At 45.2% G+C, this 25,363-nt stretch overlaps 1 protein-coding gene and 1 long non-coding RNA gene across 3 annotated transcripts in view; one reads left to right on the top strand and one right to left on the bottom strand.

The window, feature by feature from the left end:
* NHSL2 (NHS like 2) overlaps positions 1-25,363 on the top strand; it is a 123,530-nt gene that overhangs the window by 5,428 nt on the left and 92,739 nt on the right. The gene's annotated exons all lie outside the window — the stretch shown is intronic.
* LOC309523647 lies at positions 3,740-24,953 on the bottom strand. Of its 2 annotated transcripts, XR_014215485.1 has the most exons (5): positions 24,871-24,953; positions 19,304-19,490; positions 14,917-14,986; positions 9,969-10,203; positions 3,740-4,088 (listed from the first exon to the last, which is right to left on the bottom strand). It is a non-coding gene; the product is annotated as an uncharacterized lncRNA (long non-coding RNA). The 2 variants fall into 2 exon arrangements; XR_014215486.1 differs by lacking the exon at positions 3,740-4,088 and having other exon boundaries at positions 9,631-10,203.

A 25,363-nucleotide genomic window follows, 5' to 3' on the forward strand; every position in this document is an offset into this window, starting at 1 on the left:
TAAACACTGCAGCTCTTGAATAATATGAGCTGCTAAATGAAGCACACAAACATTCTATAAGTGTTTCTTGTAGATGTAGTTGCTGGAGGTCATCTTCAGTCCCTGGAAGACAGCCATTTTTTAAAATGGCAGCAGCCAATTTGAATTTCCAACATTCAAAAGCTTCTCTGGATCTTGTCGGAGCTCTTTAAGCTGGGTTGACCAATCCAGCACAGTGGAAGGTGGAGGAATAACCTCATATAAGATTAACCCATTCAGGTCCATCTTTCTTTCCTCCTTTTGGAGAAAATAATGAGTATAGTGGTACCACGGGTTAAGTACTTAATTCGTTCCGGAGGTCCATTCTTAACCTGAAACTGTTCGTAACCCGAAGCACCACTTTAGCTAATGGGGCCTCCTGCTGCTGCTGTGCCGCCGGAGCACAATTTCTCTTCTTATCCTGAAGCAAAGTTCTTAACCCGAGGTAATATTTTTGGGTTAGCAGAGTCTGTAACCTGAAGCGTATGTAACCCGAGGTACCACTGTAATTTTACTCTGCCTCCTTTGGGGTTCTGGGGAACTGATTAACGGGACTGGCATGATTCCCAGGTCTTTGCAGTTCTTTCTAGTAAGTACCATAGTAAATATAGTTGGTTATTAACGGTTTGCTGAAGTCAATTATCTCCAAATACATTGGCCTTGAATTTGCAGGGCCAGTCAGTGCCATCCAGCAGGAAAAAAAACACGTTGAGGGTTCACTGTAGCTGCCACTTGGGCTCACCAGCAACTCTGACAATTAGGGTGTTTATCTTCCTTAATTTATAGCTTGTATCTTATAAAGTTTGACATGACCTTTCATTCGGCAGTGCCTGGCAAGTTGCTCAACCCAGCCGGCCCAGCTTCTTGCAGCCTCGCAATATGGGGGAGTTAGAGCAGTAAAATAACGAGATAAAACAATGTTAAAACAACAAGACACAGCACTAGAGGAAGCACTAAAAGAAGTTAAAAAGTAAAATGGAAGAGAGGGATAAAAACAAGTCCTGAGGGTTGGTTATAAAGCAAAAACTTGCCTTGAAATGAGCCTTAGAGCTGAAAAACCTCCTTCCTCCATGAAGTGTGGGCAGGGCTGGATTTAGGCAAAGCCCCAGTCTATACGTGAGAAGGAAAACTTGAACCAGAGCTCTGAAACAAACGTAACAATGGAAGTAACTTCCCAGAGCCCTGGAAGGATACCAACTGGCAACACGGGTAGTAGAGAGGTGGTGACCCGTAACATTGATGGAAACATACTACAGGTCTGGCAAATTTTGAACCAGAAAAAAGACTGAAGCTTGGTATTAATTCCCCAAAAACTTGTATTCGCCAACAACCCAAAACCGAAGGGCTTCCTCCCAGGGATAGATTGCATAAAGCATCTCTTGAACATCTTAAATGATATACTGCCAGGTGTAGTAAAGCCAACTGATATAGCTTCTATAGAGTATTTATACTATGATGGTCACACAATACAAGCAATGATCACTTCCATGATCAAAATCTGGCCAACTTTATCCACAGAGCAAGGCATCTACTCATAAAGGAAAGGATAGTAATACTAAGATACTCAAAAATAGGGTACCAAAGATCTCCCTCTTTGATGCCAAGGGCGATAAGCCAATGGCAAATGAGGAACAGAAAAAATCTGAAAAGGAAAACTGACCTCAAAAGGTCCAGCTTGACCATCATAAACAAGAGTCACCAAAATCAAAAAGGAAAGGCACATCCCTATACGACTCTCAATAGCCTATGAGCAAGCGAAAGGACATTTTCTCTACAGAAGAAAACGCTCTAATAAGCCGATTTTGGTCATTGCCGTCCCCAGCCCAAGCCAAAATCTTGGAAAGATTAGAAACACTAAGAAACAGATTGGCTGGGAAGGATGCTCACAATGGGGCCAAGGAGGGTCCACATTTGTGGCCCATCTCCCCAAAATGTCTAGTTGGCAAGAGGATGTCCAGAGGCTCATTCAAATGCATGGATGTGGACCTTCAGTCCCAGCCTCCATTGGTGTACGACATGGCAGGGGGCAACCAGGACGTGATGCCCTCAAGCTCCTGGCTTGGCTACCTCAGGTTGTCCCCAAATGAGATAGCTACCCCCCCACCACCACCAAGAACAGAGGAACTCTACAGCTCTACCAAAGAGATCCCTACTGATGGAACAAATGGGAGTGTTTTTTAAGACAAAATAGGACTCCTAGACAAGGTGGAAATGATGGAAACAGGTCTCGGAGGGAACGGGGTCTAAAGACCAGGTGTAGGGAATCTTTTGTCCTCCAGATTATTGCTGGACTGTTACAATGTCCATCATTGGCTATGCTTGCTGGAGTTGATGGGACTTGCCGTTCAGCAGCATTTGGAGGGCCAAAGGTTCCCCACATCTTGGCTAATGGTAGGGCCGGCTCTGATTGAAACCTGGATGTTATAAATTATTTCTGGAAACAAGCAGTGGTGTGCCATGGCTCAGGCTGGGCTGTGCATGTATAAGGCCAAATGTCTGCTCTTGTAATTGGATCCTCCCTTTTGCTTTTCTAGAATATAGGGGTGTAAGAGGTTTGGGTTGATTCATAGGTTTTCAGATTCAGGAAGTTATGAGTGGGAGCAGAAGTGAAATCTACAGCAAGAAGACCATTTAAAATTGGATCCAACATACAGGAAGGAACTGTTTTCACACAGGGCAGAGAGTGGATGAGTTTCCAGCTTTGGACTGCGGCTTTGGGAACAAACTGGAGGAGATTTTTAAATTGTTGGAGTCTGGGAATGAACTACAGGAAATGGGAAAGTGAATCCCTTATTCCCCTGAGTCTGCATACACAGTCCGCTGCAAAACTGTGAAGTCAGCCATGTGGAGACAGGGAGCTGAATTGGAGAGGATCCATCTGTAGAATGGGAACAATGTCAAACAATTTCACAGGGCAGTTAGAGAATAAAACCATACAAAGACTGCAAAGCATGTAGGACATGATCCAGCTTAAGTTCCAGCACTTTTAAGTCCTTTTCACTTTGGTTGGAAAACAAGCTATGTGCTAAAAACTCACCTACATAAATCAATGAGACTAGGCTATGTACACAACCATACATTTAAAGCACATGGTATCACCCAAAGGATCAGGTGGTTTGTTATGGTTTCTGGGAACTGTAGTTCTGTTAGAGGGTAAACTACCATTCCAATAATTATTTCGGGGAAGTCATGTAGTTTAAATGTGCTTTAAATATACGTATTGTGTATACGCAGCCTCCAAAAGTATTTCATTTTGGTTCAGTCAACCCCACTGTTGAAACAGGAGTTTCTGGGGCAGTGGACAATCTGGAAGACGCAAACCATGCCTCCCCCCAGTACATTCTGTATATGCTTAAAGGCACTCTTCTTCCTTTTTGTTTTATATAATCTGAGCCTTGGAACTGTGAAGCAGATTAGGGAATAACCTCTGCTGAGCACTGGCTCAAAATTCTTTCTTTACGTAATTTATATTTCTCTTTCAAGAAGATACCTCCAATCAGCCGACAGCTGAAACAATAAAACTTGGGACACATGAAACAACCTATTCTGTTTAAAATAAAACAACATCAAACAAAACATCCATAAACCAACTTTATAAAAACACCGATCTTCCTTTTTGAAGAAGATGTATTTGTTTGCATGAGAAAAATGAACCAAAATGAGACTGCTGGATCTGTTTGGGAAGGGCATTCCAAACGTGAAGAACTTTTGCTGCGGGCAAAGCCAGGCACGATGTCATAGACCTATAAGACCTATCTCCCATCTTTTTAATTATTTAATTACTCATTCTACAGCAGCTGGTCAGGAATGGATCACTTTGATCAGAGCCAAGGAAGCGGGTGTTTAAACTCCTGGCTGTTATCCTAATCTAATTCACCCCTCTGTAGCTCAGTGTTCAAACACCACACACCTCTGAATGCCGTTCACCAGAGAAGACAGCTGTTTGCGATGAAGTCCTGTTTCTGGGCTTCACATCAGCATCTGGTTGGCCAGCATGGGAAACAAGATGCTGGACTAAACAGGCCTTTGGTCTGAAATTGCAGGACCCTTCTTGTGTTCGTGCTTCTTTTCTTTTAGCTTTGAAAAAGATGGATTTATTTATTTATTTTTAGTACAGTGAAATAAAATGTTTGGTATCGGAATAAAATTAGCAATTCATAATGCATTGTGAGGCCATCCTGGGGGAGTAGCACTTTTAAAATAAATGTTTTTAATTGGTTTTTCAAAAGGAACATGAGAACATAACCCCTATTAACGTACATTTACCCTCCCACCCTCCCTCAAAGCACAGAATCCTAAGGGAAAACGTTACTGCAAAGCTTCAAATGTGAGTCCACTGTATTTGATGTTCTGTTGAGTATGTGATAAAAGGATGCAATGCCTCTATAAAATCATCCTCTTATCTCTTTCTTGCTAAGGCTTTAACTTCCTTGGTCAGTTGTTCTGAATGTGCTGCAGTCCAAACTTTCTGTTGCCATGGTGACATTTGCAAATGCTCAAAAGTTTTGGGCGACAAGTTGTTGAACTGCTACTAAAAGAAACATAGGAGCCAACCGCCAGGGGCTGTGGGGCTTTGGCCCCTGCAATAAAATATCTGAGCCCCTCCCCCCCATTGATGGGCATTGCCATTCAAATGGTGTGCGTGCGCGGTGTCATGTGATTGAGGAGGAAGTCACGCTTGGCAAAACCACACCATGATCAACTCCCACCCACAAAAACCTATGTCCCCTCTGTGGAAGGACGTGTGGATCCAGAATTGGCCTCCACAGTCACTTACGGACTCATTGTTAAAACAATGTTAAAACTCGGCTACGAGCGATCGCCAAAGAAGAAGACCTAGGACCCCTGATTCAAATTGGCACCCCTGAAAAGTAATCAATACTTTGTATCTCAAACTGATGTTTTCATTTTTAAATATTGTTAACAATAATGAAGTAGGGGGTACAGAGGTGTGTATGTGTCTCTTAACAACTCCGAGTACAGCTCCCAGGATTACTTGGGGGAAACCATGACTCTTTTAAGTGGTGTCATATTCCCCTGTATTCAAAGATAGGCACTAGCAGATTGAGTGGACAAGACCAATAGTAGGTTCAAAAAGGCAGTTTCTTCACATGCCGTAGAGAGAATTGAGGGGCTCATCAACCTGGAAAGGTAGCCCATCTAGGAGGAAGACAACTCTGATCCTAAACTTTGTTGGCCTTGCAGGATATTTTCAGAAGAAGAAAAGGCTAAGGAGGAAAGCCTACACAAATCCAGAGTGGAGACCCTAAGACAGTTGAATAGCACCTTGTACGCCTCCTTTCCAGCAACTCCTGCAGCCAAACTGGTGCCAAACATAATTGCTCTGCTTTATTTTGGGCCACATCAGCAAGGCTGAGAAGTGGGTCCATAACTTACACACACTCTGCCCAGCCTTGCGTCCCCGGGGTGGTCACTTGCAGTGCTGCTAACTAAAGAGGTTTGACTTCACCCCCGGAGGCACACTCCCCTGTTTCTCAAGACAGATGGATGCCGACAAAATACTGCTTTAAATGAATAGTGCAGACAGGACTCAAGCAGGGCTCAGTTTGCACCAGTTGTAGAAAAGCTGTTTTGGCACAGAGGCTGATGCCCAACAGATTCTCACCCTCGCCCTTGCCCTTGACATTCTACGGAAAGGAGGGTTTCTGTGCTTGAATTGGAAACTAGGTACTCCTGGTCCTAGTCAGGAGGATGCCTTGTCCCTCCTGAAGGCCAGAACAAATACAGTGTTACAGGACGAAGCTCTCCCGCTGCTTAAAAGGCCTTGGTGAAGGCAGGATGCTGCGAGGCGAAAAAAAGGTGCTGACTTTGCTTATTGTGCTGTCTCTTTTATTTTCCTTCCCCTTGTAACTGTTGGAGTCAGAGTGGAACTTTTGGCTCTGCATCCTGGGTGAGTTCTGCATGCCATGAGTGGATGCTTGTTCTAGAGAGATTCGCCTGCTTTCCAACCTGCATAGCAGTGGGGAGGGGGAAGGTTTGTGGTGGGGGTGGGAAAGCAGTTTTAAAAAGCAGCAGCCTGACACTCTTGCTTGCAGGAGGCTGTGCCAAAATGTGGGTGGAGCAAATTTGGGAATCTCCCTAGCTCTGCTGGTCCCAGGATCTGAAGGTCCCCTGGCAGAGAGGTCATAAATGGACCCCTGTATACAAGGAACGGGACGCGGGTGGCGCTGTGGGTCAAACCACAGAGCCTAGTGCTTGCTGATCAGAAGGTCGGCGGTTCGAATCCCCGTGACAGGGTGAGCTCCCGTTGCTCGGTCCCTGCTCATGCCAACCTAGCAGTTCAAAAGCAGGTCAAAGTGCAAGTAGACAAATAGATACCACTCCAGCAGGAAGATAAACAGCGTTTCTGTGCACTGCTCTGGTTTGCCAGAAGCGGCTTAGTCATGCTGGCCACAGGCTGTATGGCGGTTCCCTCGGCCAATAAAGCAAGATGAGCGCCACAGCCCCACGACTGGACCTAATGGTCAGGGGTCCCTTTACCTTTGCAAGGAACAGAGGTGTGCAGCATACACAGAAATGCCGTGGAGATCTTTGTGGTGCCCTGTCTGCATAGGGATCAAGGCTGTAGCTCAGTAGCAGAGCTCATGCTTTGTGTGCAGAAGACACAAGTTCAGTCTTTGGCATCTCTGGTTTAAAAACAATCAGGTGATAGAATTTTCTCTGACCGAGACCTTGGAGTACTACTGCAGTCATCATAGGCCAGGGTTCTTCAATCTTGGGTGCCCAGATGTTGTTGGTCTGTAGATCCCACGTTCCACTGCCAGCTTGCCCAATGGTTAGCAATGATGGGTGAGTCCAACAACATTTTGGGACCCAAGGCGGAAGACACTGGTGCAATCAGTACTGAGCTAGGTGGACTCAGAGTCTGCCACTTCCTCTGTTCTTCTCAATTTTGCATTTCTGGATTATGTTATATGTGCTTCCATAAAATGAAAAACTATATTAAGCAAAGCTGCATATACAACAGTATATTAGGGGGAAATGCACTAATATGTTGGTGACTTTTTTGGGTAAATAAAAACAAACCTATGCAGAAATGTGGAGGACTGAATTTAAAACTGGGGTGGAAGAGGAATGTGAAACTGTACAAAACCCCCACCTGAAATGAACATATTGCCCATCCCTTCTACCATTCCAAGAACAGCCTCTCTTTTCTCCTTCAAGGCATGACTATTGCTATAGGGGTTCAAAGCTGGCTGGACCCTTGAACAGGAGCATTCTTGTTTGAGGATGGAGATGCACTGCAATATTTGGTTGCAGGTTTCTCCCCCACATATCCCTAATTTATTGCACATCCCACCTACAGAAGAAGACTCCCACCATCTTCAAAATTGCATTTTGGCTGAAAAAGCACTCCTCCTCCTCCTCCTCTTGCACCCCACTCCGAAAAGAACAGCTAATTCTGCATGAGTCAATCTCCTTTGCTCCTAGCACTGGATTCAGAAGCCTATTCCACGCCTTCTTTGAAATAAACTGTTTACTGGTGTTTAGTGGCAAAAAACCAGCCGTTCCGTGCCCTCTGACTTTGCAGGCTTGAGGTCTGGAACAAACAAGAGGGAATAAAGGAGTCAGCTGCATTTTCCAAACATGGTCTATACTATGGGCGTGCAGCTTGAATTAAGTTACTTCCATGCAGGATGTAGCTCGGGTTCATGACAAATTTTCAGGCTCATGCTAACTTCAAAAGGATCAAAGCAGTCAGAATAATGCTTCGGATGTGTGCATTGTGGGCTGAGGGCTTATCTACACTTAAATTTTGCTCTGCTTTTTCCAGACACAGGTGAAGCACAACAAACAGCAATTTGTTTTTTTTTTTTTTTTTTTTTTTTGTGGATTGCTGTTTGCTCTGATTCAGATTTCAAGAGCAGGTTTTTGCGGGAAAAGCTCAAGAGCAAAAGAAAAAAGAGCTTTAAAGTGTGGACTGTGCCTGGGAATCATGGAGGAAAGGTAAGTGTGGATAAGCCCTGACTCTCCCACAATAAGGTTCAAGACAAAGCAGCTCAGTTCAGCAAAGCTTCCTCTTAATTTGAGCGCTGTCACACTCTGTAGTTCTTCATTCTAGGCAGCAAGCCAGGCTGAGTGATCACGGTAGTGATTTGCAGGGGCTATGCAAAGCTCTTTGCCACACAGCTGAGGTCCTTCCGAAAACACTTTGATTTACAAAGTGCCATTAACTGAAGAAAAAATGTTTTGCTCTGGATTTAGGCAATTCAGCTCTTGGGATCTTAGGCAAGCTTTGCAGATCTTGAGATGCTAGAGAAAAGCAAGAACTATCTCCTCCTGCATGAATGCACCTGGTTGCCCAGATTATCATTGGTGAGCAGGGCCTATTCTGTGGTGGTACCCTGTTTCATGGTTTAATCTGCTTCCTGCATTTTAACAATTGGTGGGGGTTTTTTTTGTTTTGCTTTTTAGGTTTGGTATGTAAGCCTCCTTGAGGACCTGTGGCATAAGGGAGTGATGGTATTTAAAATAAATTATTGTAAAATATTCCATTTGTCGAATGTGGAATGTTCTCCCCAGGGAGGGTCAGTTGGTTCCTTCCTTTAGGCACTTTTCTTCTTCTTTGGCGATCACTCGTACCCAAGTAAGATTGTCTTCCATGAACACGGTTCTAACAGTGAGTCCATAAGTGACTGCGGAGGCCAATTCTGAATCCACACATCCTTCCACAGTGGAGACATAGATTTCCAGGCAGGAGTTGATCACGGTGAGGGTTTGCCAAATGTGCCTTCCTCTTAGCACGTTTCTCCCTTTCGTTCTGAGTTCGAGTTTCTCCAAAGCCCATGACACCTTCAGTAAAGGCTGTTCTCCAATTGGAGAGCTTGCAGCCAGTGTTTCCAAGTTGTTGGTGTTTATACATTTTTACTTCTTTTTTTGTGCCTTCCCTTGAAACATTTCAAAAGGCACTGAAGGGCCTGAACTGGGGGAACACTTGAAGAAGGCTGAAGGCTGGAAATGCTTCCTTATTGGAGAACTTTGAGGAATTTGATATTTGCAGATTTTGATACAAATTGGACTGATTCCCATTTCCCAGACCTATGCAAACCACAGGCTGTTTTATTCCCCAAATGCTCCAATGCAGATCTTGAATAAATAATGATGCTATACAAACTTGCCCTATGTGTTGGGCTTGGGAGAGGGGGCTTGTATTGGGTGAAGGTAGCTTAAAAAGCAGAAGTGAGGACCTTCAGGCACAAGGACCAAATGTAGCTATCTAGGCCTCTCTGTCTGACTCTTGGAATTGGCAGGCCACACCCCTTGAAGGCCATACTAACCACCTCATTAAATGTTTTCACTTGGCTGGAATGTGGCCTTGAACTCTAGTCACATTGAAGTTGGTAAGAGAAAGAGGTCTGTAGAGAAGCAACAATTGCATTAATTGCTCAGCTCACTTTTTCCTCTGGCCCTGCCCATTTTGTGCATGTGTACATATGGATGCTTCTTTTAGAAATAACTACTGTAATTTTCAGTATGTTTCAAGTCTTGTGTCTCCCAATATCCCGTACTGAAGCATGTCATGCTTATTGTTCTATTCGTAAGGGGACAAAACGAATCTGCAATAAACGTACTACATGACTCGGTGCTGTGCTGTGCTTGCAGCTCTTCCCAGAAACATGTTTTGCTATCCGTGGCTGGCTGTGGATTCCAACTGGAGGGAAAGCAAGATCTTTCCATCCAAGTGGAATTTGTGGGGGCCAGAGGCTCGTTCCCAAGCAGGCCAGGCTGAGCCGAGCAAGAAAATCACTTCCAGATTGCAGGCTCTGGTCCAATGGGCAGCCCAAGGGGTGTGGGTTTTGGCAGAGAGGAAGCGTGCCTTGGCGCTGAGACAGGAAATGCAGGACTCTGGCTCACCACGTGTGGGCTTGCTTGGCCCCGGAGGAGGGGTCTCCAGTGGGTCATTTCGCTTTGGGCCTGAAAGGTCACACACCTGCACTACACTGCACAGCCTCTGCCTCCTATCTCTGTGCTGTGAAGCCCTCTGCTGAGAGCAGCGTGGTAATCCGAGAGGGCCAAAGGCTGTCACTGGAAATGTTGACGTTGTCTTGATTGTCAACTGGAATGTGACACAGTTCTCTCCACTGCTCTCATGCACATAGGCCCATTTGCATGCGGTGCAAATCAATGGAGTGTCAGTTTCGTTTCGCTTTGTCATTTCAAGCCCTTATGGGAAGAAAAGATAAAAAACAATTTGCAATTGGAAATACGTGGGAGAAGTTGGACTCTCTCTAGGCTCTGTTTCAGCCTTCCTCAGCTAGGTGCCCTCTCAATTTTGGACTACACGCCAATGGACTTCAACCATTGGGTGGAGCTGATGGGAGTTGTAGTCCAGTAACATATCAGTGCCGCCATTTTCGCTATAATCTTTGGCGGAATTCACAGCCTGACTTAACTAGGACACTGGAATATCTCTATCGGTAGAGCGTGAGACTCTTGATCTCAGGGTTGTGGGTTTGAGCCCCGTGTTGGGCAAAAGATTCCTGCATTGCAGGGGATTGAACTAAATGGCCCTTGTGGTCCCCTCCAACTCCTGCCTTTCTATCATTTTATTAGAGTGAGTGACGTTCAAATACAATAAAATTAATTTAATTTGGGAAAACCAGACACATGTGTGATTGCAAAAACCAATAATATAATCATGTCTATCCCTTTGATGTGCTTGAAATGTGTCTGCTTCCTGTTCCATGTGGCAGTTTCCTATTTCCACACTGCACCACCAGGCAGAGATGGGTGGCTGGGCCTGACACCACCTGACTCCCCCAGCTTGCATCTTCCCTCCTGCTTTCTGCCTTCCCTTCCTGCGTGGGTGTCTGGAAAGGAGTGTTTGCTCCTCCGACAGCCACCTCCCCCAGCCCTCCTGTCTTGCCACTCCCACAGCGTAGCTTTCCTCCCAGTGAGTGAGCAAGTGAGTGTCGGGGCTGCCTCTCTTCCCTTCTTCAGGCTGTAGCTGAATGAAGCAGAGATCTTGTGATGGTCCGGTCCTTTTTTGGCGTGTGATGAGGATGAACACCATGGAACACAGGTAAATCTGCAGAGGCGGGCTACTCACCTGACTCCTTCGGTAGCTTGGGTGGATGCTCTGCTGAGGTACGCTGAATTCTTTCTTCTACCTGTGCCTCAAGCAGTCTGGGTTGAAAGAATCATAGAATTGTAGAGTTGGAAGGAACCCTGAGGATCATCTAGTGCAGCAGTTCTCAACTTGTGGGTCCCCAGATGTTGTTGGACTACAACTCCCATCATCCCTGAGCCCTGGCCTTGCTAGCTAAGGGTGATGGGAGTTGTAGTCCAACAACATCTGGGGGACACACAGGTTGAGAACTGCTGATCTAGTGAGTCCAACCCCCTGCAATGCAGGAATATGCAGTTGCCCCATATGAGAATCGAATCTGCAACCTTGGCGTTATCAGCACCACGATCCAACCAACTGAGCTATGTTTGTTCCAATTCAGCAGTAAACTTTGGGGTTTCCAGGGAAAGCAGCTGGACGTACTTGGGATAGCTCAGTCGGCAGAGCATGAGACTCTTAATCTCAGTCTTGTGGATTCTAGCCCCACATTCAGCAAAAGATTCAGCAAAAGTCCAACTGCAGGGGGTTGGACTAGATGGCCCCATGGGGTCCATTCCAACTCTACAATTCAATGATTCCACAGAGGTGGAACACCTCTCAGACCTGTGACTTGACATTAAGGGACAAATGAAAGTGTGGATGGACCTCCAGGGATTCAGATCAAGGTTCTCTCTTACCTGGAGATGCCAGGGATTTGACCTAGGGCAGCAGACTTAGCAGGGGAGCGTACTTATCACAGGCTGTCTACTCAAATATTTACTCAGCAGCCGAAACTGGTAGCATGAACAGTTTCCTTGTAAAGCTGGCCACACTGGCAGGGGCAGACCTACATTTTAGGGGGCCCTGAAGTTTGCACTGTTATGGGGGCCCCTTCACAACCGCAGCAAGGTCTGGGCAACCACTGTTATCTCCTTCAATGGGGTTGATCCATGACAGACCACCATAATTTTTTAAAAAATAGTAACCAGGACTGTTTTAAGCATATCCGGCGCCATGGTACAAAGCTCCCTGCGCCCTGCCCCCTCCCCCGTTTCCCAGAGTTTTTTAGGGAGGACGGCACTGCCGGTGGGGCTGGAGGAGGCGGGCATCGACTGGAGGGTGGCTCCTCCGGTGGGGAAGAGGCGGAGGCTGGCCGCTTTGTGCCATGGTGGCCACGGCAGACGGAGGCTCTGGGTGTGGCGCTGCTTCGGCATGGCGGAGGCAGGCGAGGGTGGCGAGCTGACGCAGGGAGGTGCCGTGTCCAGCCTCCACCTCTTCCCTGGCGCCCTCCAGAACTTGGCACCCTGGCACCCTGCGCCACTAGCTTCTATGGGTAAGATGCCCCTGATAGTAACCACTACAACTAAGATTTTGATTGAAGTTGTACTGGATTATCTCACATGTCCAAGTCACTGGTGTGAATAAAAAATTCTCTATGCCTTACAGTTTTTGAGTTATGGGGGGGGGGGAGAATTAGGGAAGTGTTATATACATGCATTAGGCACTTTTTAAAGCAAATTTTTTAAGCAATGTGGGCTAAAGTCATTACTTGGGCCTCTCTAGGATTAGCGTCCCCAAAGCTTAAGCTTCATTAGTTTCATAGCAGATCTTCCTCTGAAAACTGGCATGCATTTGCTTTCTTTTCCTTTTTCCTTTGTGAAAGGTGTAGCATTGGTACCCATCTGACAAACAACGTGTGGCATGGTTATCAGATCCATGCATGCACATGTATTATTTTATATGATGATAACTCAGGTGCATAATTTGTGCACTATAAAGTTGCGAATCAGACTATGTAATAAAATACTAACACTAATGCTAGTAACAATAATGGTGTTGTTCGGCTTTTGACTATAAATGAAGGAGGTGCTATTTTATTGAAAGCTGACTCCATCAGGCCTCCGCTTCAAAATAGGAAAAAGATAAGAAAAAAGGGTCTTTGCACTAGGCTGAGAAAGGGATCTCTGCCTGAGATGTTGGAGAGCTGCTGCCAGTCAGTGAAGACAATACTGAGTTAGATGGACCAGTGGCCAAATGCAGATCTGCAAATATGACCCCTGCATAGCAAAGAATTTGGTTGTGTACTTCTATTAGTTTGCACAGCAGAGGGAATTTCAGCGTCATGAAATGGCACTCTACACTTGAGAAAATTCCCATTTGGACACAGACTGCTATCTCCTTTAAACACGAAGCCATTTGGATACAGCTGTGTTGCAGGAGAGTTGCCCATGTCATCATATTGTCCCTCTGTTGCAGATTGTTGCACTGGAATTCCTTCTTTCTTGCTTGAAGTTTTCTAAGGCTCCTGTTTACATGGCTCCTGTTTTACACTCATTGCGCTGCCACCAAGAGTTTGGAAAGTGGAGTGCACACATTAATCAAAATCCATATCTCTTGTTTCTTATAAAATACTGCATTTTTATGAGTTCCCCTAACAAACCAGCTTCAATCCAAATTGAGAAAAATGACTTTGCTGTCTTTTAGGTTGGGAAGAATCCTACAAAGGTTAAAACGACAACTATACAGTCCCTGCCTTCAGGGTTAAAATATAATAGTTACAAGATAAGAGCAGAATGGGAGGGAGGAGGAAATAGGAACACAAGCAAATCTGGGAATGAGTTCTTCATAAAACACATTACTATCAGGAATCATGGGTGTCCACAGTGCGATGTATGTGTGTGGGGGGCGAGGGAATCCCCCTTAAATGAATCATAATCTCCAGATTCCCTGGTTTCTTCCTTCCTTATTTTAAGAGAGAGTGTGTGTTTAGCATCTGTAGAACCTGAGCTATATTTAGGCAACAAGTTACAGTCACTATTCTTTTCATTTGTTTGTGAGAAACCAGCCAGTCCACGTCCCCCAAATAAACACACTTGCAGTGTTTCATACTGGGACGCAGGTGGTGCTGTGGTCTAAACCGATTGGAAGGTTGGCGGTTCGAATCCCCGCAATGGACTGAGCTCCTGTTGCTCTGTCCCAGTTCCTGCCAACCTGAACAACCTGTTCGAAAGCACGCCAGTGCAAGTAGATAAATAGGTACCGCTGCGGCAGGAAGGTAAACGGCATTTCCATGTGCTCTGGCTTCCGTCACGGTGTTCCGCTGCACCAAAAGCGGTTTGGTCATGCTGGCCCCATGACCCTGAAAGCTGTGGAATCTTGTGGCCAACGCAGCACTTGAACCCTCAACTCTGACATCAAGAGTCTTATGCTTTACCAACTGAGCTATCCCAGCAGTCGATAAACGATGGTGCTCAATGTTTCCATTCTCTGTTTAAAATGAATCTGTATGTAAGCCAGGTGTGGGGAACCTTTGGCCCGCCAGATGCTGCTGAATTACAACCCCCATTAGCCCCAGCAAGCATGGCCAGTGGCCAGGGATGATGAGAATTGTGGCTCAGCAGCAATCTGGAAGGCCAGAGGTTCTCCACATCTGCTCTAAGGCTAAGCATGTGAAAAGGAAACAGCTGCACATTGCTCTCTCTCTCCCTCCCCCCAACCAATGCACTCTCTTACTTTACCCTGTCTCCAATGTCTCCTCTCCAGCTCTAGTTTGCCCTGTTCAGATATTTAGATTGTGACCTCCTTGGGACAGGGACCTATTCTCTTCCACTCTACAAAGCATCACATAAACGGATGAAGAAAAGGCAAAATGGTTTGAGGCACACTTAGGGTTCTTTGAAAAGAAATTCCTTTTGTTTGCTGGGCAGGGAGTGATCTAGAAAGGTCACAAAGCAACCGGTAAGATACAGCAGGGAGAGGCCCCCTGATTCACTCCCCAGCACACACAAACTCCTTCAGCACTGCTAATTGGAAGACTAAGCAAATCCCACCTTTTCCAAGTCTTTAAACTGTCCTGATGATGCAAAAGAAATGTGGTTCGGGGAGAGGAATGGCCGAGACCTGTCAAGGGAGATGAAAGAAGAAAGAATTATGGGGCAAAACTGCTTGCGCTTGTCTGGGGCAGGAACAGTCCGTGCTGGGAGCCAAAGACTGCGCCAGAAGCATCTTGTAAATCCCACTTAATGGGTGGTCTCTCTTTCGTGCGTGTTTGTGTGTGTGTGTGTTTTCCTATCTTGCCAGCAATGGGCTCACGCTATCCATGGTGTCTATAAAAGGGTTACACACAACAGCTTTCTGCTCAGCGATTGCTTAAAGATGCAGAATGTTTGGGGGCTAGGATGTGGGGGAGGAGGGCTGTCTCCAGATCTGAGAAGGCCCCCTGGTGCCATGTGGGTTTACATCCCAGTGGCGGGTATTTATTTATTTACTTATTACATTTCTACCCCAGCTTTGGTCCAGGGGACAAACAACATCGCATACAAGGTTCCTCCCCTGCCGCGCTCAAGTCAGGGTATCCCCCTCATAACAGCCCTGTGTAGTAGGTTAGGATGAGAGACAGTGGCTGTGTACATACCATGCATTTGACACACATTTAAAGCGCATGGCCTCCCCCGAAAGAATCCGGGTAGTCTGTTAAGGGTGCTGGGAACTGTAGATTTGTGAGGGGTAAACCACAGTCACCAGGATTTATTAATTTTTTTGCAGGGGGTGGGGAAAGAGTCATGTGCTTCAAATGTATGGTGTGTATGCAAGCAGTGACTGGCCCAAGGCCGCTCTGTGAACTTCATAGCTGCTTGGAGATTTGAACCCTGGTTTTCTGTGATCTTGTGACATAGTGTTGCTGTGGGGCATTGTCGGAAATTAAAATGAGATCTCCCAGACTCCTGGGGGCCAGGCAGCATTTACATTTCCCACAAAGCCTCTGATGTTGCATTCTGGAGGTGTGGACATTGCCCAGCCAGGATCAGGAACTATGGCGGAAAAGAGACCACACAACCAATTTCGTGGTGGTGCTGTGGTGGTTAGGATAATTGGATTTTGTTGAATATGTATCTTTCAGAGTGGGGTGGGGAACCTTAGGCCCAGGAATGAAATGTGGCTCTCCCAAACAACTCTCTCAAGGCCACATTTCTCACTGGCCCTGGAGGATAAGAGAGGGATGTGTGAATATGGGTGTGAAAAATAACCTACTATACAAAGGCAAAAATGGCATTCATTGCTCCACCTACTTTTGCCTCTGGCCCCTCCCATGACTGGAATGTGGCCCTCAGAAGGTTGTTTACAAGGGAATGTGGCCCTCGGGCTGAAACTGACCCCCCCCCCCGCTTTAAGGGCACCTCCCTTTCTGGTTTGAAGAAACCAAGCGTAAGTTTTAAGGAGCCTGGCCTTGTGGAGAATTAGGCCTTCAAAGAGGCCGCAACACTCTTGAATAGTACTTAATAAACACCATCAGTTCTAAAAGCAAACTCATTTGGTATGTGCTGACAGAATTGTAACCAAAATGAGGCCGCTGGGAAATTAAAAAGAGAGGAACAAGCATGGTTGGGCCATGTTTTGCCAAAGAACAAAAATATGGATGAGCAGTGAGGGACAAAACTTTTCAATGAAGACTGAGCATTCTCAGTTAGGGAAGAGGCAGAAAAACAGGAGAGGGCAAAGAAATGGGGTATCCGTTCAGAAGGTAAGGCTGGCTGAAACTTTAGCAAAACTAATCCAGCTGCTTATTTGTCTCCCCCCTCTTCTTCCACCACCACCACATTTATTATAATTCATTCATTCACCTTTATTTATATAGCACCATTAATGGCTCTGTAGTAAAAAAAGAAGAAAAAATTATAATTACCTTAAAATCAGGTATAAACAAAAACTTACAATGCCCATATACATATATATATATATGAACAAGTCTTCTGCAGCATACTTAAAGGATGAGTGTAACAAAGCGCACTGACATATTTTCTAAGTGCCCTCCCAATTTAAAAACCAAACACCTGGGTAAATAAGAATGTTTTTTGCCTGGTGCCTAGAAACAGACAACAATGGCACCAAGTTTGCTTCCCTGAAAAGGGCATTCCACAAATGGGGAGCCACCACTGAAAAGTTGGCCTGTTCTTGTTATATTTAATACTTATTGATGCATCTTTCCTGGAGTGGCAGTGTTGTACAATGAACCTGTGGAAAGGCATTAAATGAGTTTTGAAAAAACAGGTAAATCGGGTAATATAAAATAAACAAGAGGCTTCTGATAAATTATGGCCCTGTTGTTTCAGGCCTTTAATTTTTGTGGAAATATTGAAAATCCAATCTTTTGTTTTCAGTGAGGCAAGTAGGAAGAGATCATAAAAGGCAAGAAAGGTTCTGTTACATTTGCAGCAGGGATGGGGAGACCCTGGCCCTTCAGATGCTACTGATTTGCAATACCCACCATCCCTTCTGGGCTTGTTGTTGTTGTTGTTTAGTCGTTTAGTTGTTTAGTCGTGTCCAGCTCTTTGTGACCCCATGGACCAGAGCACGCCAGGCACTCCTGTCTTCCACTGCCTCCCGCAGTTTGGTCAAACTCATGCTGGTAGCTTTGAGAACACTGTCCAACCATCTCATCCTCTGTTGTACCCTTCTCCTTGTGCCCTCCATCTTTCCCAACATCAGGGTCTTTTCCAGGGAGTCTTCTCTTCTCATGAGGTGGCCAAACTACTGGAGCCTCAGCTTCAGGATCTGTCCTTCCAGTGAGCACTCAGGGCTGATTTCCTTCAGAATGGATGGGTTTGATCTTCTTGCAGTCCATGGGACTCTCAAGAGTCTCCTCCAGCACCATAATTCAAAAGCATCAATTTATGGTCCAGCTCTCACTTCCATACATTACTACTGGGAAAACCATAGCTTTAACTATACAGACCACTATGACCTGTCCATTTTGAGTGCCCTGCTCGGCATAGTTCATAGCTTCTTTGAGTTATTCAAGCCCCTCCGCCACGGCAAGGCAGTGAACCATGAAGGGGCCCTGCTGGGCTAGGGTTGATGAATGTGGGAATCCAACAACATTTGGAGGGCAGCTGGTTCCCCACAGCTTATCTATAGAGCTCCAAAGGCAGCCCTTGCAAGCTGACTTTTATAGGAGTTGCCCACCTGTTGCCTGGTATTCAGGTAACACACACACGGTGGTAGGATCCTCATAATCATTAATAAATGTGTTTAGATGCCAGAGGTTTTCCTCTGTGCTCTTAAGCATTCACAGTCTCTGTTAGAAGCATGCCTCTGCTTGGTACCTGGAGAGAAAAGGCAGCCCACCGCAGGCCCTCTCTGGCAGGCTAGGGCTAGGAGCGGAACAGATCCATTGAGCTCCATCGCATCCGAGATCCAGGAAGACTTATTCTCAGGGGCCTTTTCCCACCGCCACCTCACTCCCCTCCCCTTCCTGGCAAGACTTCTCTAAAGTACCAAGCACACTGTGCCCGTTGGCAGCTCACCAGGCAGCCAGCGAAGGCTGTGCGCACACAAGTATACACAGGGCATTGGCTGCTGGCACAAAGTGTGGCTTCAGTGGAGGGTGCTGAGGCTGGCTCTGCCCTGCTGAATGAGCCAAGTGTGCTTGCCCAGAGAATTGGCATTTTGTGTGTGCGTCGCTTGCCTGTTCAAGTGAAAGAGAGCAGCGCACTAGACGCCTCTTATTCAGAGGCCCCTCTCTCCGGGGTTCATCGCACAGCCAGGAGCAGACATTTCTCCTGAAGATGCACCCAGCTTGGAAGTCGGTGAAGGGCAAGAAAGGACTCCGAGGGAGAACGGAGTGGGCAGCACCAAGCGGTAGATCGGCTGCTGCTTCGTAGGCTGGTTCTGAAAGGAAGCAAGTTACCCTTCAGGGATGCAAGCAGGTGAGAAGCACCTCTGTGCTAACGGTATTGGCTCTTGTGAGGGGAGCAGCACTTTTTCTTCTGGGCGACCCCTGTGCCTTTTTGTCTGCTTGCTTCACAGAATTATAGAATAGTAGAGTCGGACGGGAAGGGTCATCTAGTGCAGCCCCCTGCAATGCAGGGATCTTTTGCCCAACATGGGGCTCCGACCCACGGCCCTGAGTTTAAGAGTCTCATACTCTACTGACTGCGCTGTCTCAGCACTTCCCATTTTGCAACAGGCAGAAACTCAGCAGGTGAAGCCTCGACAGCATTGCTCCCCCCCACCCTTTTTCTAAAAAAAACCTTTTAGACTTCTGCCTTTCCACTATTAATTATTTTGTTGTGAAGGGGAGAAAATGTACTTTCTAAATGTTGGTGTGCATGTTAAAGGCAGAGAAAAGGGAGTGGAGAAGTTAGCAACCCATGTCTATGGAAGAGTTTCTGTGGGGCAATGTCCCCCCGCACTTACTGAGGGGTTGTCCACATTCACATTTTCTCCATGCTTTTCAGGCATGGTCTGCGCTTTAAAACTCCATGTCCAAGCGCTCCTCTCTCCCTCTTTCTCTCACTTTCTCTTTCTGCTCTGGAGCTTTCCCTGAGAAAACCCAATCCTTAAAGCTCAGTCGGAGCAAACAGCAATCTACTGAAAACTCGAATTACTCCAATTCAGCGCAGACCTGTGGCTGGAAAGAGCAGGCAAAAGTTAAATATGGATAAGCCATCACCGGTGCTACCCGATCTGTGTGGTTTTTACTTACTTCAATAAACTGCATTGAATGCCCACTTCATTCTGGTGATGCATGAATTGATCCGCGTTGGCAAATGTTGGAATGAAGCGCAAGACAATACGGAAAAAGCTTGATCGCAAATGCAAGGAGCGTTAACCTCCCAGGAATCGGCCTTAAGCCGCTGCTGCCACCTATAGGATGTCCTGAGTATAGATAGCGAAGCCTGGGAATGTAGAACGAGAACATGATTAGGTTACAGTAGTAGATAGGTAGCCGTGTTGGTCTGCCATAGTCAAAATAAAAAAAATTCCTTCCAGTGGCACCTAAAAGACCAACTAAGTTAGTTCTTGGTATGAGCTTTCGTGTGCATGCACACTTCTTCAGATACACTGAAACAGAAGTTGCCAGACCCTTCTATATAGTGAGAAGGTGGGGAGGGGTGTTACTCAGAAGGGTGCCACTGGAAGGAATTTTTTTTATTATGATTAGGTTAGTATGCGGTCACGTCCACACCTTGTATTTAAAGCATATTCAACACACATTTAAAGCTCATGCTTTCCCCACAAAAAACCCTCCGAACTGCAGATTCCCTCTCACAAAATCACAGTTCTTGTTACCCTTAGCAAAGTACATTTCCCATGATTTTTTGGTGTGGGGAAGAGTCATGTGTGTTGAATGCTCTTTAAATGTATGGCTTATGTGCAGGTTTGGATGTGCAGGTTTGTTGCTGTTTCGTTGGATCAATTTGTACCCAGTTCATTAGACCTTCCTGGAAAAGTCTGGCTGGTTCTGTCAATAAACTGAAAGCCAGGCCACCAGATGAAGGATTGATTTAGAAATATTCCATGGAGATTTATTAATAGGGTTAAATCCAGGATTGTGTTTAATCTCACTTGAGACCTTCTCTCTATATCCCTACCCTGACTGGCCAGAAAGGGGATGATAGGGTGCTTTTGCACTGAGGCTCCTTTCAGCTGACTTCAGCCGCAGGCATGTGGCACTGTCCCCCCCCCCCCCCGCTCAGGAAGAGTCGTAAAATAACCATTAAAGGTAAAGGTAAAGGGATCCCTGACCATTACGTCCAGTCGTGACCAACTCTGGGGTTGCGGTGCTCATCTCACTTTATTGGCCGAGGGAGCCAGCATACAGCTTCCGGGTCATGTGGCCAGCATGACTAAGCCGCTTCTGGCGAAACAGAGCAGCACACGGAAACGCCGTTTACCTTCCCGCCGGAGCGGTAACTATTTATCTACTTGCACTTTGACGTGCTTTCGAATTGCTAGGTTGGCAGGAGCAGGGACTGAGCAACGGGAGCTCACCCTGTCACGGGGATTCGAACCGTCGACCTTCTGATCAGCAAGTCCTACGCTCTGTGGTTTAAACCACAGCGCCACCTGCGTCCCAAAATAACCATTGCTGGCTCTGAATTATACCTTATGTTGGGTTTAGAGATAACTGAAACTACAAAGAGTTTGTTCTGGATCTTGCTGTTCTGTTCCTATTTTAAACCACTTGGAATTTAGTGGGTTTGTGTGTGTGTGTGTTTACAATCAAATCAGTTTGCTGGATAGCAGGAGAAAGTTCCGGAAAGGAGTTGCTGGCCCCTTATGGGAAAGGCTGTAGCTCACCGGTAGAGCAGCTGCTTTGCATGCAGAAGGTCCGAGGCTCAGTCCCAGGATGGGAATGTCCCCAGTCACCTGCTGAGAGTGCAGTCGTCACTGAGCTAGATGGACCCGTTGCTCTGACTCTGTATAATGTGGCTTCTTCTGTTATTTCTGTATCACTGTCAGCACATGGGACATTTTACAGAGCACAAGGGGACAAGTCGCTGCCCTGAGTAGCTTACGACACGAAATTTGAAACTGGGATGGGGGGAGAAGAGGGGGTGAATGCCCCCATATTTCATGGGGCCACCCCCCGCTTAAAGCAGGAGAGATTTTCAGTAACTTTTACGGGGGCGGGGGGTGGCAGCTTGCTGAATGTTAATACTTTTCAGGGTGGGGAGTTTTATACCATAGATCAGGCAAGTCCAACCGGTCGATCGCGATCTACCGATCGATCGCGTGTCATCCCTGGTCGATCCTTGTCGATCGTGTGATCCAGATTGATCGACCCCCAATAAAAAACCTCAACAACTGTGGTGAATTATCCCAAAAAAACTCAACAACTTTGGTCAATCCAATGGGTAGATCACTGCCTGTTTTTTTATAGTGGGAGTAGATCACAGTCTCTTGGGAGCTGGGCATGCCTGCTAAAACCACTTAGGGGCTGCTTCAAGCAGTGGCAGAGCAGCAGCCCAGCCGTTTTATTTGTGAAGCATAGAACTGTAAAGTTGGAAAAGACCCTAATCTCTGTTTCTCACTTCCACATAATCTTTGTGCAAGCAAATTGGAACAGAAGCCACAATTTCGACTGACCACTCACAGGCCTGCGGATTATGTTCAGCTGCCATTTGAAACTGCAGTTTGCCTTCAACTCCTGCAGGTGGCACTGTAGGAGAGCAACTTTGTCCAGCTTCTAAAGGCCTTCTAGGCCCGCAACATCTGCACCTCACATATCCCAAACCATGGACTCCAATGTGGAATTTGAGACACTTAGGAAAGAAATGTTCCAAATCACCTTCCAAATGCACCCACTTTTTCAAGGGTGCAAGCAATCCTCTATTTTTTCTGGTGCCATTCCCATAATGTGCACATCAGGAGCTGGCCAGCAGCTAGATTGGCCCTTTGTGTATATGTGATTTTTTGAGGAGGCAGTGGGGAAGAGATGGGTTAAGATCTTGCAAGCAACCTTCTTAAAAGGAACTAGGGCGGCCAAATGCAAAAGAGGACAGGCAAGGAATTTCATTTCTTTGAAAATGATATTTATTAAGGGTTTAAAAATTACGGGGGGGGGGGGACAACAAAAATTTAACAGGACATACATTGCAATACATAAAAAGAAAGACATAGAAAAACAATACAACAATACAGCAAAAAGAAACAATAACACTAAAACACACATCCAATATTCCATATCTTTACCTTTCATTTACTTGTTTCATCGACCTCCTCGCACCTCCCTTTTTTGTATTCTAGATCAATTAATTGTTTCAGCAAATTCTTTCCATCTTTCTCAATTTTTGTTCTATAATTTATCTTAACGGTCTAACCTTAAATTTTTCATTTTGGCCCATTATCAATCAGCTTTTACTTAATTCTTTATTACATTTCTGCTAAAACCATGTAACTTCATTCCAGCATCCTTCTAACATTCATTAATTTTGCAATATTTCTGTAAATATACTTTAAATTTTTTCCAATCTTCTTCCACCGACTCTTCTCCCTGGTCTCGGATTCTGCCAGTCATTTCCGCCAGTTCCATGTAGTCCATCAACTTCATCTGCCATTCTTCCCTGGTGGATAGATCTTGTGCCTTCCACTATTTTGCGATAAGTACTCTTGCTGCTGTTGTGGCGTACATAAAAAGAATCCTATCTTTCCTTGGCACCAATTGGCCGACCATGCCCAGGAGAAAGGCCTCTGGTTTCTTCAGGAAGGTGTATTTAAATACCTTTTTCATTTCATTATAGATCATCTCCCAGAATGCCTTAATCTTTGGGCATGTCCACCAAAGGTGAAAGAATGTGCCTTCAGTTTCATTACATTTCCAGCATTTATTAATGGGCAGATGGTAGATTTTTGCAAGCTTGACTGGTGTTATGTACCACCTATAGATCATTTTCATTAAATTCTCTTTTAAGGCATTACAGGCCGTAAACTTCATACCAGTGGTCCATAACTGTTCCCAGTCAGCCATCATAATATTATGTCCAACATCTTGTGCCCATTTAATCATAGCAGATTTCACCGTTTCATCTTGAGTATTCCATTTCAACAGCAAGTTATACATTCTTAACTTTAGAGTCTAACAATTCTGTTTCCAATTTGGTGCAAGACAGAGATAGAATAAAATTGCAGAGCTTTGAAAAATTAAAAAACAGAGTACGAGATTGGCTCCATTATTATCAAATAATGGAGGCATATAATTTGGACAAAAAATTAGGCTTCTAGGTAGAAAAATCAAAATTGGAAACAGAAATTTGACCATATTTCTAAATCCTTTTTCACTTCAGTCCAACATTTTTCATAATTATCCTTAAATAAATTCACATTCTTAGCAGTCATGTTAACCCCTAAATATTTCACTTTCTTAACCAGTGTCAACCCTGTCTCCTTCTGAAACTTAGCTCTCTCAATCTCAGTTAAATTTTTCTCTAAAACTTTAGTTTTCGTCTTATTCAACTTAAAACCTGCTACCTGACCAAATTCTTGAATCAGTTCTAATACTCTTTTAGTACTTGATTCTGGCTCCTGTAAAGTCAATACCAAGTCATCAGCAAATGCTTTCAATTTGTACTGTTTGGCTCCCACTTGTATACCTTTTACCAATTGGTCCCTTCTAATCATATTTAACAAAACCTCCAGGACTGATATAAAAAGCAATGGAGAGATTGGGCAACCTTGTCGTGTTCCTTTCTCAATCTTAAATTCTTCCATCACTACATTATTCACAATTAATTTGGCCTTTTGTTCTGAGTAGATTGCACCTATACCATTTCCAAAACCTTGACCAACCCCCATCCCCAATAAATTCTTCTTCATAAAGCTCCATGAAATGTTGTCAAAGGCTTTCTCCGCATCCACAAATATCAAAACTGCTTTAGTATTAATCTTCACTTGTAATTTTTCTAAGATATTAATTATATTCCTCGTATTGTCAGACAAGTGTCTGCCCGGAAGAAAGCCCGCTTGATCTTTATGGATTTCTTCTGCTAACACCTTTTTTAATCTTTTAGCCAGAATGTCTGTAAAGATTTTGTAATCCACATTAAGCAGTGATATGGGGCGGTAGTCTTTTCAGTCTCTGTTTTCGGTATAAGTGTGATGTACGCTTCCTTCCACGACTCTGGTGCCCTTTTCCCTTCCAATATTTCATTACAGACTTCCTTTAAAGGTTGTATTAACCATTCTTTCAAAGTTCTATAATATCTAGAAGTCAGTCCATCCGGTCCTGGAGATTTATCTAACTGCATGTTCTGAATGGCCCCTTCTACTTCCTGTTCCGTTATTTTGTAGTTCAGCATTAATTTGTTTTCTTGGGAAATTTTTTGTAGTCCATTCATTTTCAGGAATTTCAGAAGCTGTATGTGCTGGAATTCTACAACCGCTGCTACAGGCACAGGAGCCCTGCCTTATTTTATATCTTGCTTCCCTAGGATAACCCCACCACTACCACATTTTTCTTCATTGGCCCAGCTGCTTCAGGAGCTCCACCTACCTTTTCTTACCTCTCTCTAGCTGTCCCTCTTTCTTAACGAAAGAGCTTAAGGCAAGTCTGCTAGATGAGACCAATGGCCCATTCTCACAGTGGCCAACCATGGGAAGCCTGCAAGCTGGACATAACAGCACAATGCCTACCTGTGATTCCCATCAATTGGTATTCAGAGGCATAACACCTCTGACAGTGGAGGTAGACTATAGCCATCGTGGCTAGTAGCTGTGGGTATAGTATGCCTTATTATATGGAATAGTAGCCTTATTCTAGTTGATAGTCTTATTTTGAATTTGTCTAATCCTCTTCTAACATCATCCAAGTTGGTGGCCAAGACTGCCCACTGTGGGAGAGAGTTCCATAGTGTAACTACGTACAGTACATGAACTGGTTCTCTGAAAAAGAATCAGTGAGAATGGAGAACCCCAACTAGCAACTGGTGGACCAAGCATGTAGTACTTGGGAAGCCACCTATGGCTCTGCTGTGGCTGGTTGCTAATTTCCAAGAC

Source organism: Podarcis vaucheri (genome assembly GCF_965113315.1).
Source record: "Podarcis vaucheri genome assembly, chromosome: Z".
Taxonomy (NCBI): Eukaryota; Metazoa; Chordata; class Lepidosauria; order Squamata; family Lacertidae; genus Podarcis; species Podarcis vaucheri.